Source organism: Mastigoproctus giganteus, chromosome 7, assembly GCF_048544385.1.
Source record: "Mastigoproctus giganteus isolate SK-2022 chromosome 7, ASM4854438v1, whole genome shotgun sequence".
In the NCBI taxonomy this organism is placed as follows: Eukaryota; Metazoa; Arthropoda; class Arachnida; order Uropygi; family Thelyphonidae; genus Mastigoproctus; species Mastigoproctus giganteus.
Window position 1 is genome coordinate 221,380,490 of NC_143581.1, and position 13,526 is coordinate 221,394,015.

General features: G+C 36.3%; 1 non-coding gene across 1 annotated transcript; it reads left to right on the forward strand.

Moving 5' to 3' along the window:
• The first annotated feature begins 1,263 nt into the window (after nt 1-1,263).
• On the forward strand, nt 1,264-1,336 carry TRNAF-GAA (transfer RNA phenylalanine (anticodon GAA)). The gene has a single exon. It is a non-coding gene; the product is annotated as a tRNA-Phe (tRNA).
• The last annotated feature ends 12,190 nt before the right edge of the window (nt 1,337-13,526 follow it).

The window sequence follows — 13,526 nt, forward strand, 5'->3', positions numbered from 1 at the left end:
GGGAAAAGTGATGTGTGACGTCACAGATCAGACACGATTGTCTTAAGATTTAGCAAGGAGTCAAAACAGTCAAGATTTTTTATTTTATTTTAACCACACTCGAATGATTAAATTTTAGAACTAATTATACAAAAATAGTTAGTTAAATAATAAAACATTAAAAAAGTCATTTAAATATATAACTATTTATTTATAAATATACGCATTTTTTTTTTTTTGTTTTTTTTTTTTTATTGCAGCTTGTCTTCCTGTAAAATTTCTTTTAACCATCAATTTACTTCTAAATTTAATAAAAGTAACTTATTTCTTTTTATTTTTTGAAGTTGTTATTATTCATAAAGTTATGAATAATAATGAATTTATGAATAAGTGTCTTGTGTCATTAAATTTTTTTTTGTAATAGTGTAAACAATATTTACTTTTAACTCGCCATTACGCAACAGTGAACATTCCAGTTATTAAAGAGGATTGCTAAACATCATTCATGATGTCAAAAACTTCAACAAAAAGAACTTCATTTTCTTTATAAGTTTGCCGATAGGAGAGTCAAAGCTGATCATGCATGCATTATAAATTATAAACAAGCTAGTGATAAATCATTCTGAAGAAACAGCTTAAATTTTGAATTCAGGAAAATAGATATTGCTATCTTTGGGATATTTGATTAATGCTGCATGACTCGAATTATGCCACATAAATTGGGACACTTGTATTTGATGGAACTGGTACTATATTTCTTGGACAACACTGCTGGTTATTCACCGAGCTCTAACTGGAAAATATTAACAACTGACGCTATATTTGCCAACAAAATAAGATTAAATATATTGTTTGTTTAAAAGTTTATCTAACATTTAAACATCAGCATTACACTCGTTTCATTGGTTCAGAAATTCCGACGCCAACTGATTACAAATGCACTCGAACTTGTAATCGGCATTGACTATCTTAACACATTTTAAAAAGTTTTTTTGGAACGCCTTGAGCATACTTGTACAAAGTAAGCCATCAACTGGAACGGCGGTCTTGTGCTTTCTAGCCTAATTTGAGTACTGGTTATAACCACCACCATTATCTGTTTAACTGATCCATACAATGGGGGTATTTTAAACATTTCCGTAAACGTAAAGGGGGTCGCGAGCCAGATAATATTCAGAAGCATTCTCATAATGTCCCGTAAGAAATCAATTCCTTACCATCTGAACGGAAATTTTCCTCCAAACTGTCCACAATTTTAATATTTCAAAGTACTCACCCATGGAAGCCGAAATAGCTCAGTTGGGAGAGCGTTAGACTGAAGATCTAAAGGTCCCTGGTTCGATCCCGGGTTTCGGCAGTTTATTTTTTTATTTTGCTTGATTGTTTGGTTACGTTTTATATTAATATAAAACGAGAAGGCTATTTAAATAAGGAGGCTAAACTATAAACAGGAACCTTCAAAAGGGATGCGTATTAACGTAATCTTCAGTCTGCTTAGTAGTTGCATGCGCCAAATATAGATGGTGCTGCCTGTCTCAAACATCAATACTCCCACCAAGTAAAATAAATAATTATTATCATTTTATATGTAGCAGACACTCATGAATCATTATATATAAGCAAAATAAAATTTATTACTATATAAATTTAATTTTGAACAAAATCATAGGTGAAAAAATATAAGTATAAAGTCTGGTCATACAGAGCATAGCGGAAACGTCTGTATGCTTTGTATCAGTGTCTGAAAGTAATTATTTAGTTTTAGTTTTGTATTTATATATAGATATAATTATTAGTAAATTAATAAGAGGAGTTTACCTCAATATAGTACGTGGAACACTTCCGTATGATACCCTCCAGAAATTAAAACGGAAAAAACGAAAAAATCGACAACTTACCGGTACTTTTCATACTCTTATTGACTATTTCATTCAATTAATTTTCATACTCTTATTGACTATTTCATTCACTTCCTGTCTCTCCAGTAGTATACAATCGATACACACAATTATGGGAGATTTTTTGAATGGCTTGGTACAAAATTACATTAAATCTACACTAAGGTACTCGGCCCAAAGTTACCATATTTCTTTCCTAAAATATTGCCTTCAAAACAACATCGTTCCGAAGTTTGCCAGGGTGAATTTAAATCAAAAAATTTCAGGCATAAAACAACTATCACTGGCGACATCACGTAATATTGTTACGCTTGCCTTAAAATCTCGATATTCGGATAAACAAAAATACCTTTCCCAGGTTAGGAAGCTTCGCGATAAATTAAAAAATTATCTACATCCGAACGATTGGTCTGTATTGAAGACCTCCATAGATTTGCGACGGGAAGCACAAGCCTCAGAAATAAAAAACAGACACGTTAATAAGTTGCAAACATTATCGAATAGTTCAAGACACGTTCATACGAATTCTAACACATTGTCGCGAGCTTGCGACCAAGTTCACACGAGTTGGGTGACATCCCCCCCACAGACACATAACGCACTACCACAGAATATGTCGGCTAGTTCACGAACACCCCCTCACCCAGTATCCAACGAACCGACACATCAACAGGTTACAAATCTTTCCTCGTGTACACTATCGCAGGACCAGATTTCACTTTTATCCAAAGGATTAAATTATAATTTACCACCTCGAAAGCTGCCAAAAAAACAATGCGTAATTGATTTTGAATTTGGACTTCGTAGTGTTCCACAAAAAGATGTATTTATTCAACAAGTTAACCAAGTAGTGAATAACATAAAAGAAACACGACTTCCTAAATTGAATACACATGACAGTTCAGCTTTACGAGAACTTCGTGAAAATAAGGACATTATTATACAGAGGGCAGATAAAGGAGATACAGTGGTAATACTAGATAAACATGATTATATTAATAAGTTAGATTCAGTTGTATCTGATAGCTCCACTTATTGTGAAGTGGACCCGACACTGTTTACCAATTTGGTAAATCAATACAATAAAACGTTAACCACATATCGTAAAAACGACTACATTACTATGGTTCAGTTGAAGGAATTGAAGTCCAGAACATACAATATTCCTGCACTTTTTGGTCAGGTAAAATTACACAAGCCTGGATTTCCGATTCGACCTATTGTTTCCTACAGGAACTCGGCATTTTCAGCCTTAGCCACACATGTATATAACATTATAAAACCTTTTAGACAGGTTATACAATTTGGGATTAAGAATTACGATACATTATTTAATAATCTTAAAGACTGTAGACTCGGCGACAATGACAATTTATTCTCATTAGATGTTACATCATTATATACGAATGTAAACGTTGAATACACATTAGATATTATTTGGGATATGTTAAATAAAAACTCGACACCGATTAATTATACGAAGCTGCCTATAAAGGAGATTTTTCACTTAATTAAACTATTAGTTGAGGCTAACTACATCACCTTTCGAGACAAGGTGTACAAACAAATTTTTGGATTACCAATGGGTTTGAGCCTGAGTGGCTTAATGTCAGAGATCTATCTCTCAACGATTGAGCAGATACATTTGACACCTTTTCGTCCCCGTATCACATACTATGGGAGGTATTTAGACGATGTTCTAGTTATTACCGATAGTAGTACTATCCAAGATATTTTACATTCGTTTAACAATATTCATTCTAGACTCAAATTTACATTGGAAAGGGAAGATACGGATACTAAGTCATTAAACTTTCTAAATTTCACGCTTACCCGGGACTCGAACAAAATACAATTTAGCATCTATCGAAAACCCACAAACACCGGTATGCTTCTACATTATAATAGCTACCACCCGTTCACCTACAAAAGATCGATTATCTTTAATCAATTTCTAAATGCCTATAAATATTCAACGACGGATTCTGCTTTAGACTCAGAAATACAAATATTAACTAGCAGATTCTTGAACAGGGGTTATCCCATTAACACAATAAATCGAATTAGGGTACAAGCTAAGGATAGGATACAAAATACTGCACCAATCAACAATAGTAATATCAAAAAATACTTTATTTCTGTCCCATATGTTGAACAATGGCACAAACAGCTTAACAGATTCTTTAAAGATACCGAATTTAAAATTATAGCTAGGCCTATACGGAAGTTACACACTATACTGAACAATCGCTCGGTTCTTTCGGCGTTCGCAACACAAATTAATGATCTAGTATACAACATTTCTTGCGGTGATTGCGACTCGTCTTATCAGGGTTCCACGCGGTTTTCTCTTAATATCCGTGTAAATCAACACGAAGCCTCTGTTCGTGCTTCTCGTTCAGCAGCGTCAGAATTAGCCTTTCATGCCATTAACGAAAAACATACTTTTTTATTTAACGAGGCCAAAATACTTAACGTTCAACGTAATTATACGCGACTATTAATTGCAGAAACCGTTGAAATTAAATTACACGAGAATTCTGTTAATGTTCGGCGGCCATATTTGATCTCCGATGCGTGGACCTTTACGCGCATGCGCGAAGACACATAATCACTATTTAAGTTGCAGGTTTAGCCTGATTCGATAATTTTCATTCCTGTGATCACGACAGTCGGTCGAAAAGCATTGTCAGCTTCAGGAAGGAAAATCGTTTTGAATATTTTCGTTAGATTCTTTTAATTGCGTTAATTTGAATTTTAATTGTTTTGAATTGATTTTGAATTGTGTTAAATTGATTATTTAATTATTTATAATTTACTTTAATTATTTATATTTTACTTTAATGTACCGGTAAGTTGTCGATTTTTTCGTTTTTTCCGTTTTAATTTCTGGAGGGTATCATACGGAAGTGTTCCACGTACTATATTGAGGTAAACTCCTCTTATTAATTTACTAATATCATTATCAACGTAGAACATATTGAGTATTACAGCTCTGATTCATACTATCAAAATAGATATAATTATATAAGTTTCTATAATAAGTTAATTTAATCTTTGTTTGTGATGCATAAAAATACACGCAAATCCCTTCCAGCTAATGAACTCCAGGGGCTTACAATATTATTATTATTATTTTTTTTTCTAAGAGACACCCTGTTATGGCCATTGACTAGGTGTCTCAGAAGGGGTACATGTACATACATACATTTTCTATTATAGTACTGTATACAATTATACTAAAACAATTACTATATGCTGTATATATTTAATATAAGTATACTGTATATATTTAATATAATATTAAAATATTAATTTAATATTTAACATTAATTTAATATTTAACATTAAACGTTTAATATATTTTATAATAATTCAATATAACCACTGAGCTGTAGCACAATGGCATCGTCACCGTCCTTCCCATACCGGGTGGAACAGGCCGGCTTCGAATCCCGTTAGTGACGCGTGGAACTCTAATGGGCTTTTTGCACTGCGTGGCTAAGTTAGTCAGTCTCAGGTGAGGCTAGCAAGGATTTTTTCTCTCGGAAACTCGGGTTTTTAGTCCAGGAAACAGAAAATCGACCTCAGAACACACTCCCTTTACAGAGCAATATGGCCTTAGTCGCTGATGCTCCTAAAACCCTATTACAACAACACAAATAACCCCTATTACTACTACTCATATTCTTGGTAGAGTTGAATGCTTATCTAGCATCAACCATATTAAAGAAAAAAAAAAAAAACACATTGAAAAGAGCATATATAATTAGTATATTTCCCATATATGTATGGGCAAAATGCCACAACTTACTTCGCAAAAATGGGTGTTAATTTTATTTTTTGCTAATTACATATATGTAATAAATAATTTACGTAATTTGAAAAATAAACCGACAAAACACGCTCCACTCACATGAAAACACGTTTTTTTTTTATTTTATAGTTAATTAAGAAATAATCAAATAAAAAAAAAAATGTCCCTATACCCTATTTCCAGACAGAGTGAAGAGCCCAAACTTTCAACCTGACAATAACAGTATATTGATTTTTTTTTTCATTTAAAATTCATAATCGGCCCAATGGTCCTGGCATGCCTTTATCGAAATTCTTCTGTATAAAGCGACTTTTAGGAGTTCTGTACGACTACCATATATATATATATTTTTTTTTTTTTTTTTAATTCTTTACATACGTTTAATTTCTTAGAATCTTATCCCGAGAAACATTAACTGTAATGATATAAAAACACGTCCTGTATGGGCCTAATTTGAATAATTAATGATTCAAATTACAGAGTAACTTGTCAGCATAAGTCGGAAAGCACTTTCACATCTTTCCTTCAATAAAGATGCAATCTCAAGACCCAATTTCCAGACGTTACTGAAGAGCCCAAACTTTCACCTGACAATGGCAGCACAGTATATTGAACATTTTTTTTTTTTTTTTTTTTTACCTATTTAAAATTCATAATCGGCCCAATGGACTTGGCATGCCTTTATCGAAATTCTTCTGTATAAAACGACTTTTGGAAGTTCTGTACGACATACCGTATATATATATATGTAAAGTAAAATATATATATATATATAGTAAAATGTGAATAGGGCCTAATATATTAGGCCTTATTCATTATCAATTCATTATCAATAAATATATTATCGAGGAAGATGCAAGTTGTAGCATCGAACCATATATTTACTGGCGTCTTTCCCTGCATATAGGATGCCAACAAATATTTATTACAGATGGTCGCTGTACACGTTACTGGAACAGAAATCAGTATGTGCCTACTAGTCCTAATTTGCATTCATGAAATATTTGCGTTAAAATTACCACTTGACAAAGAGGTCTTATTTACTAAGAACTAAAAATTATATCGACAACAAATTTAATTATAGCTACCGAACTTTCATTTATAACGGGATACAAAATTAGCAGCAAGCTATAAAAATGGCATCGATAGTACATAATGACCTCTTTTTAGCAGTGTATATACAATTAGAATTACACACGTGTAAACTGCGTAAAATGGAACTAGTAGGGCAAATAGCTGTTCAAGGTGAGGATATCAATATCATCGTTACTACTAAAGAAGACGGTGGTAAAGAAACGTAACGGGATGTAGATCAAAACTCACAGCGACACCCAGACAGTATTGTATCATCTTGAGACCTAGTGTGACGTTTCTTTATTGAGCCTGAAAGTTATTTTCTCTTTTCCCCATAGCTCAGAAACCTAGTGCACCTCCCCACTTCGCATACGATGGCACGTCACTGCGCCTATTTCTACGAATTGATAAACAGCCTCTATAAATTCATAACCTACAAGATAATAAAATATCATTAGTAGCTTATGAGGTCTGTTGAAATGTAACATGCATATGTGAATTTTCTCGCAATTAGTGACATGTTATTCTCCTTCAGCTAACAAAAATATGATGGAGAAGACAAGACAGGACAGCAAAGGGTAAGGCAAGATAAGGGTACAACGGCATGCGACTGGAAATCTATGCCTTTATATTTTAAAAATATCTGCAAACATATGCAATTCTTCGCTAAATGAAGCAGTTGCTACAATGCTATCAGAATTATCAATGCTATATGTTTCTTGTTTCTAATTGCAATAGGGTATTTCTAAAAATCTATAAAAGTATGGAATCTGTTCCCGTTTATTATTATTTCTTCCTTCTAATGGTAGTATGCTCGTATTCATTTCGATGCTCCACTTCATGCCTTGGCTTTTTCTTCCTTCATTGGCGCAATTGCGCAGTATGCACATCCAGTTGGTCGGGCTGGGTGGTCTTCCTAGTTGTGGTAGCCATACGGGGAACATGCCACCTCCTTCACTTTCGTCATCCGGAGACTATCTTCCCGAGGCGACCCCCCTCTGCCTGAACTCGAGTGCCTTTATCCTAACGCCACACGCGATGCAGTATATTCAATCTACAAAATCTCTATACCTCATTGTGTCAAATTCGTCCGTTGTCTCTACCGTTCTCCCAACTCCACTAATCACTTGGAGCTCTTTGACTTCCTCTCTTTGCAACTTGACTTTCTCCAGTCCAACTTTCCTAACAGTGAAGTAATTTTCCTTGGTGATTTTAATGTTCACAACTCCAGCGGGCTTCCGTTTTCTAGTGACACCGACTCAGCAGGTCGAGATGCTGAGGCTTTTGCAATTACTAATGACCTAGCACAGATTGTTCATTTACCTACAAGAATACCAGACAATCCTAATCATACAGCCAACACGGTTGATCTTTTTCTCACAAACAATCCTTCTAAGTACACGGTCGAAGTGAGAGGTCATTTAGACACTTCAGATCACAACTTGGTGATTGTCTCTTCTCCAATGGAGCCTTTATCTCATGACTATTCACAACCTCGTGTTGTTTGGCATTACAAGAATGCAAAATGGGATGACCTGTGAGATTTCTTTTCTTCTTTTCCTTGGTCGGATTAATGTTTTAAAACTTCTGATTTGAACGTTTGCTCAGATCGTGTCAGTGAAATAATTCTTGCAGGAATGGAATCCTTTATCCCATCCCACACTCCACTTTAAAATCTCGTCCTTTATCTAAACCTTGGTTTTCCAATAAACGTGTTAAGGCTGTTCAAGAGAAGAATGTTGCATATCGTAATTGGCTTGTTTAAAATTCTTCAGTTTAATTTTCTGCCTACACCAAAGCTCGCAACAATTGTAAAGCAGTTATTAATCAGTCCAAACTAGAGTTTGAACAGGCTAAGAGTAGAAAACTTGCTTCTTGCCCTAATGGTAGCCGAGCATTCTGGTCTCTTGCCAAAGCTATTGGCCGCAACTTTTGCCCATCTCTGCTCCCACCTCTGTCCAAACCAGATGGTTCGGTTGTCACTTCAGCGAAGGATAAAGTTGACCTGCTAGCATCCCATTTTCTTCCAACTCATGTATTAATGATCTTGGTAAAACACCTCCCAACACGCTCCATTCAATGCGTCCTGTGGTCTTCCGCCAAAAGGATGTCACAAGGATTTTGACGAATCTTGATGCTAAAAAAGCTCCAGGTCCCGATGGTATTTCTCCACTTGTTCTCAAAACCTGTGCTCCTGAACTTACTCCTGTTCTTTTCCACCTTTTTTCACTTTCTTATTCCAAAGGTGTTTTTCCTTCTTCTTGGAAATTTTGCTCATATCCAGCCAGTTCCTAAAAAGGGTGACAAATCTCTCCCATCCAATTATCGTCCAATTGCAATTACTTCTACTCTTTCTAAAGTAATGGAGAAATCAATTAACCGCCGACTCTTAAACTATCTAGAAACCTTCCGTCTGATCAACGATCGCCAGTATGAATTCCGTCAGTGTCGATCCACTGGTGATATTCTGGCTTATGTTACCCATTTATGGACTAATTCAATGGAAAGATTCGGTGAAACACAAGTAGTTGCTCTTGACATCTCAAAGGCTTTCGATCGTGTTTGGCATAAAGGTCTTCTAAACAAGCTTCCATCTTATGGTTTGCCAACTGTTTTTAGTAATTGGTTATCCAGTTTTCTCTCTCTGATCGCTAACTGAGGGTGATGGTAGATGGCTCTCTGTCTTCTAACTTCTCCACTAATGCCCATGTTCCACAAGGTTCAGTTCTTTCCCCTACTCTTTTCCTCTTGTATATTATTGACCTTCTTCCATTGACTGGAAAAATCCCATCCATAGTTTTTCCGATGATAGCACATTGCATTCTACTTTCCAATTTGAGAAACCTTGCCCTGCTCAATCAGCTTCAACTTCTCGAAAATCTGCTACCAATTCCTTAAATGCCGATTTCAGGTAATTCTCCAGTGGGGCAAAGACAACTTAGTTGATTTCAACCCTTCTAAAACTCAGTCTTGTCTTATATCTCGCAAAAAGGCTTCTTCTGCTCCTATGCTTATCTTTAGTGACACTCCGATTTCTAGGCAAAATGATATATCTCTTTTGGGGATTACCCTGACTTATAATCTCTCTTGGCACAAGCACGTTACAAATATTGCTTCCTCTGCATCTAAAAAACTTGGTTTTCTCTTTCGCTCTCGGCATTACTTTTCTTCCAAACAGCTGCTCACTCTGTATAAATCGCAAATCCGCCCTGCCATGGAATATTGTTCCCACAACTGGGGTGGTGCTCCCCAAAATCTCTCTCAGACTTCTTGATTCCATTCAGAAGAGGGCAGTTAGGTTAATTAATGATTCATCTCTAACAGAGTCTCTCCACTCGTTGTCTCATAGACGTACTGTTTCTGCTGCATGCCTTTTCTACAGATACTTCAATGGGCACTGTTCTTCTGAATTGGCTTCTATAATTCCCGCTCTCTCCTTCAAAACGGTCCAAACATGTGCCGCCACCAGCCAACATCCATTTACTGTCCATCTTCAAACTCACAGAACCAACTTTTCATCTTCCTCGTCTATTCATTCAACTGCCGTTTTCTGGAACAACCTTCCTTCATACGTATTTCCTGAAAATTACAGTCTACAGAAGTTCAAGTCCAATGTCAACAAATATCTTCTTTCGTCTTCTCAACCTGCAACTCAAGCACGGTACTAAGTACTATAGGTTCTGATACCTTTCGTGTTTGGGGTTTACATAAAAAAAGAAAAAAAAATTATTTATTTATCCGTAGAGTTGGTCACCTGTTTAGCTTTGGCATCCAGTGATAGATGATAGTTGTTGGGAGCGACACGAGATGGCGCTATCTCTCTTTTAAAAGATCACTTCGACCTTGGGATTGATGAAGTGGCTTACGTGATTTTTTTCTCGTTGGCTGTTTTTTTTTTTTTTTTTTCCGCCTGATTTGGATTCGAGTTTATCACATTGGTAGTCCGGCACCGTAACCACTCGGCTAATTGCGTCCCTTTCATTATTATTTCTGAGAAATATCTCACTGTAATTTTGATAAAAAGAACCCCAGTTCTTTCACATTTGTTTTCTATCTCTCTTGCCTTCTTGTAGGCACAACTAAAAGTAAAAGTTGAACATGATTACTGGAATGCATTGTATTTCGTCGTAGGCGATTACGAAAATACACATTTTCGATACTAAAGGAAAAGTAGGTTAATGTACACGTATATATTTATTAAAACATATTTTTTCGTATCAAACATTTTTCGCGCACATTTTTTCGAGAGTTCTCTTAGGCATATCAGGAATTTCTGTTACAAATAAATTTAATACTTACTTATGATTTATTGAATTGTTTTCCTTCTCCTAAGATTTCTAATGAGACACATTATTGTTTCTCCGTTTTTTTTTTTTTTTTTGTTTTTTTTTTTTTTGGAAGGGGAGAGGAGTAGCTAGGCTGAAATAGCTGAAAATAGCGTTAGACCGATCTGAAGGTCCCTGATTCGATATTGGGTTTCGAAAAATTGTAGTAAATTTTCACAATATCAGGTCGTAAAAGTACCCAACAAAATAGAACAGATTTACAGAATTTCCATTGCACTCTCTCTTAAACATGTTTCTTTCTTGTACCTAGGTTCAAAACCCTTCAAGATTACAGTTCATAACGTTTAAAAGAAACAGACGTTCAAACTGAGACTATTGCCTCCGCCACAATTTAAGAAATAAAATCAGAACAAAATCTACTTAAATCTACTCATATTATACAACAACAAATATTGATTATTATTTCATTTCTTCCTCCTTTTCCGCAATTTACCAAGCAATCCTAATTTTTAATTTTTTGCCAGATCTCCATGATTCGATCGCAAATTTCAAGGCCATTGTTCCAACGTTGAATAATCCTGCAAAGACTTTTTCCTCTACATTCTATTCAGATTCACATCGCTTGTATGTCGTCATGAAATCAATAGATTTCAAAAGTTTTTTAAGCGGCCAAAGATCCGAAGAAACTAAGTCTGAGCTATAAAAGAAATATTCTAAGTTTCTCAACGGTGTCAGTAGTTTTACGAGACACATGTGACCTGTCATTGTTATACCTCATTCTTCTACATTTTTCTGAAAGTTTATCAGCATTTAAAAAAATAAATTACTCAGTGCTATTCGACCTTTTAATAGTTGTAAGAAAAATTATTACCAGAATGCACATAACATGATGTGAAAGTGTATATAATGAAAAATATAGTTGTCATTTTCATTCAAAATTTTGAATTGATTCATCATGTTTTACAAATCGTTATTGAACAGGAATAAAATAAAATGAAAACGGTGCTGACTACTGATTTAGATCGGTGCTGATTTAGATGATCGCTGGGACAGACTGGCATCATAATTAAATTACAGCTTGAGAAATTCAAACCTTCACACCAAGATGCAGTGCCGGATTAAGGCACGGTCTAGCAGGGCCCTTGCCCAGGGCGCCATTCTTTAAGGGGCGCCAAATTTTACAAATAATGAAAAAATGCTTTCTGCCTGTGGTGGCGCGAAAATACCTTGGTCCGGCACTGCCAGGATGTGTGACAAGGATGGGAAACAGTGCTATCACACAGTGACAGAACTAGGGCAAGGTAGTCCGGGAAGTTCCCCGGTATATGGACTTCGCAGGATACTTGCGAAGCCTATACTGCGGGGCACTTCCCAGTCAGTGGACCAAAAGTGTGGGAGTGACGAATAGAAAGAGACATTGTGCTGAAATTATTATTTTTATTATTTTACCACAGAAAGGTTAACGATTATACTATAATAAAAGTAAAAATATACACTGTTCTTCCACTTTATTAGGTACACCTAACTAGTAGCGTGTTGAGCCTCCTTTAGCCTTCAAAGCAGCCTGAATTCGTCTAGGCATGGATTGAACAAGATGCTGAAAACGTTGTGTAGGAATGGAGTACCGTGTAGACATGAGTGTGTCACGCAGTTTCTTGAGATTCGACGGGGGTTTAGGCCTGAAGCGAACAGCCCTTTCCAGCTCATCCCAAATATGTTCAATAGGATTGAGATCCGTGGACTGAGCGGGCCACTGCAGCAAAGAAAAGTCATTGTCATGTTCCTGGAACCATTACATAGTGATTCGGGCTTTGTGCACCGGCGCATTATCCTGCTGGAAGTAACCATCTGACTGAGGATAAACTGTCAACTTGAACGGATGCACTTGGTCAACGATGTGGCATTCAGACGTGAATCTATGGGTATCAATGGACTGAACGTGTGCCAAGAAAACATTTCCCACACCATAACGCTGCCCCCAGCACCTTGCACAGTAGTCGTTAGGCCGACCGGGCTAGCCGAGTGGGTAAAGTACCTGCCCGGCAACCCAAAGGTCGCGGGTTCGATTCTCGCCTCGGGCTTGGATCAAAGTACTGCAAAAACCTTGGGAGGTGCAATATGGCCACAGAAGCCGATGCGCCAACAACTACCAAATCAAAAAAAAAAAAAAAAAAAAGTAGTCGTTAGACATGACGGGTCCATGGCTTCATGTTGTTTTCGCCAAATTCTGAGCCTTCCATCAACATGATGCACCAGGAACTTCGACTCATCAGGCCAAGCAACTGTTTTCCAATCCTCGACAGTCCAGTGCTGGTGTTGCTGTGCCCACAGGAGGCGTGTTCTTCACTGATAACAAAAGTACGCGATGTGGCCGTCGGCTGTTGTAGCCCATTCGCAACAAAGTGCGACTAGTGGTCCGTTGCGATATTTTGTTCTGCGCACCAAGATTGAATTCTGATGTGATGTGCGACA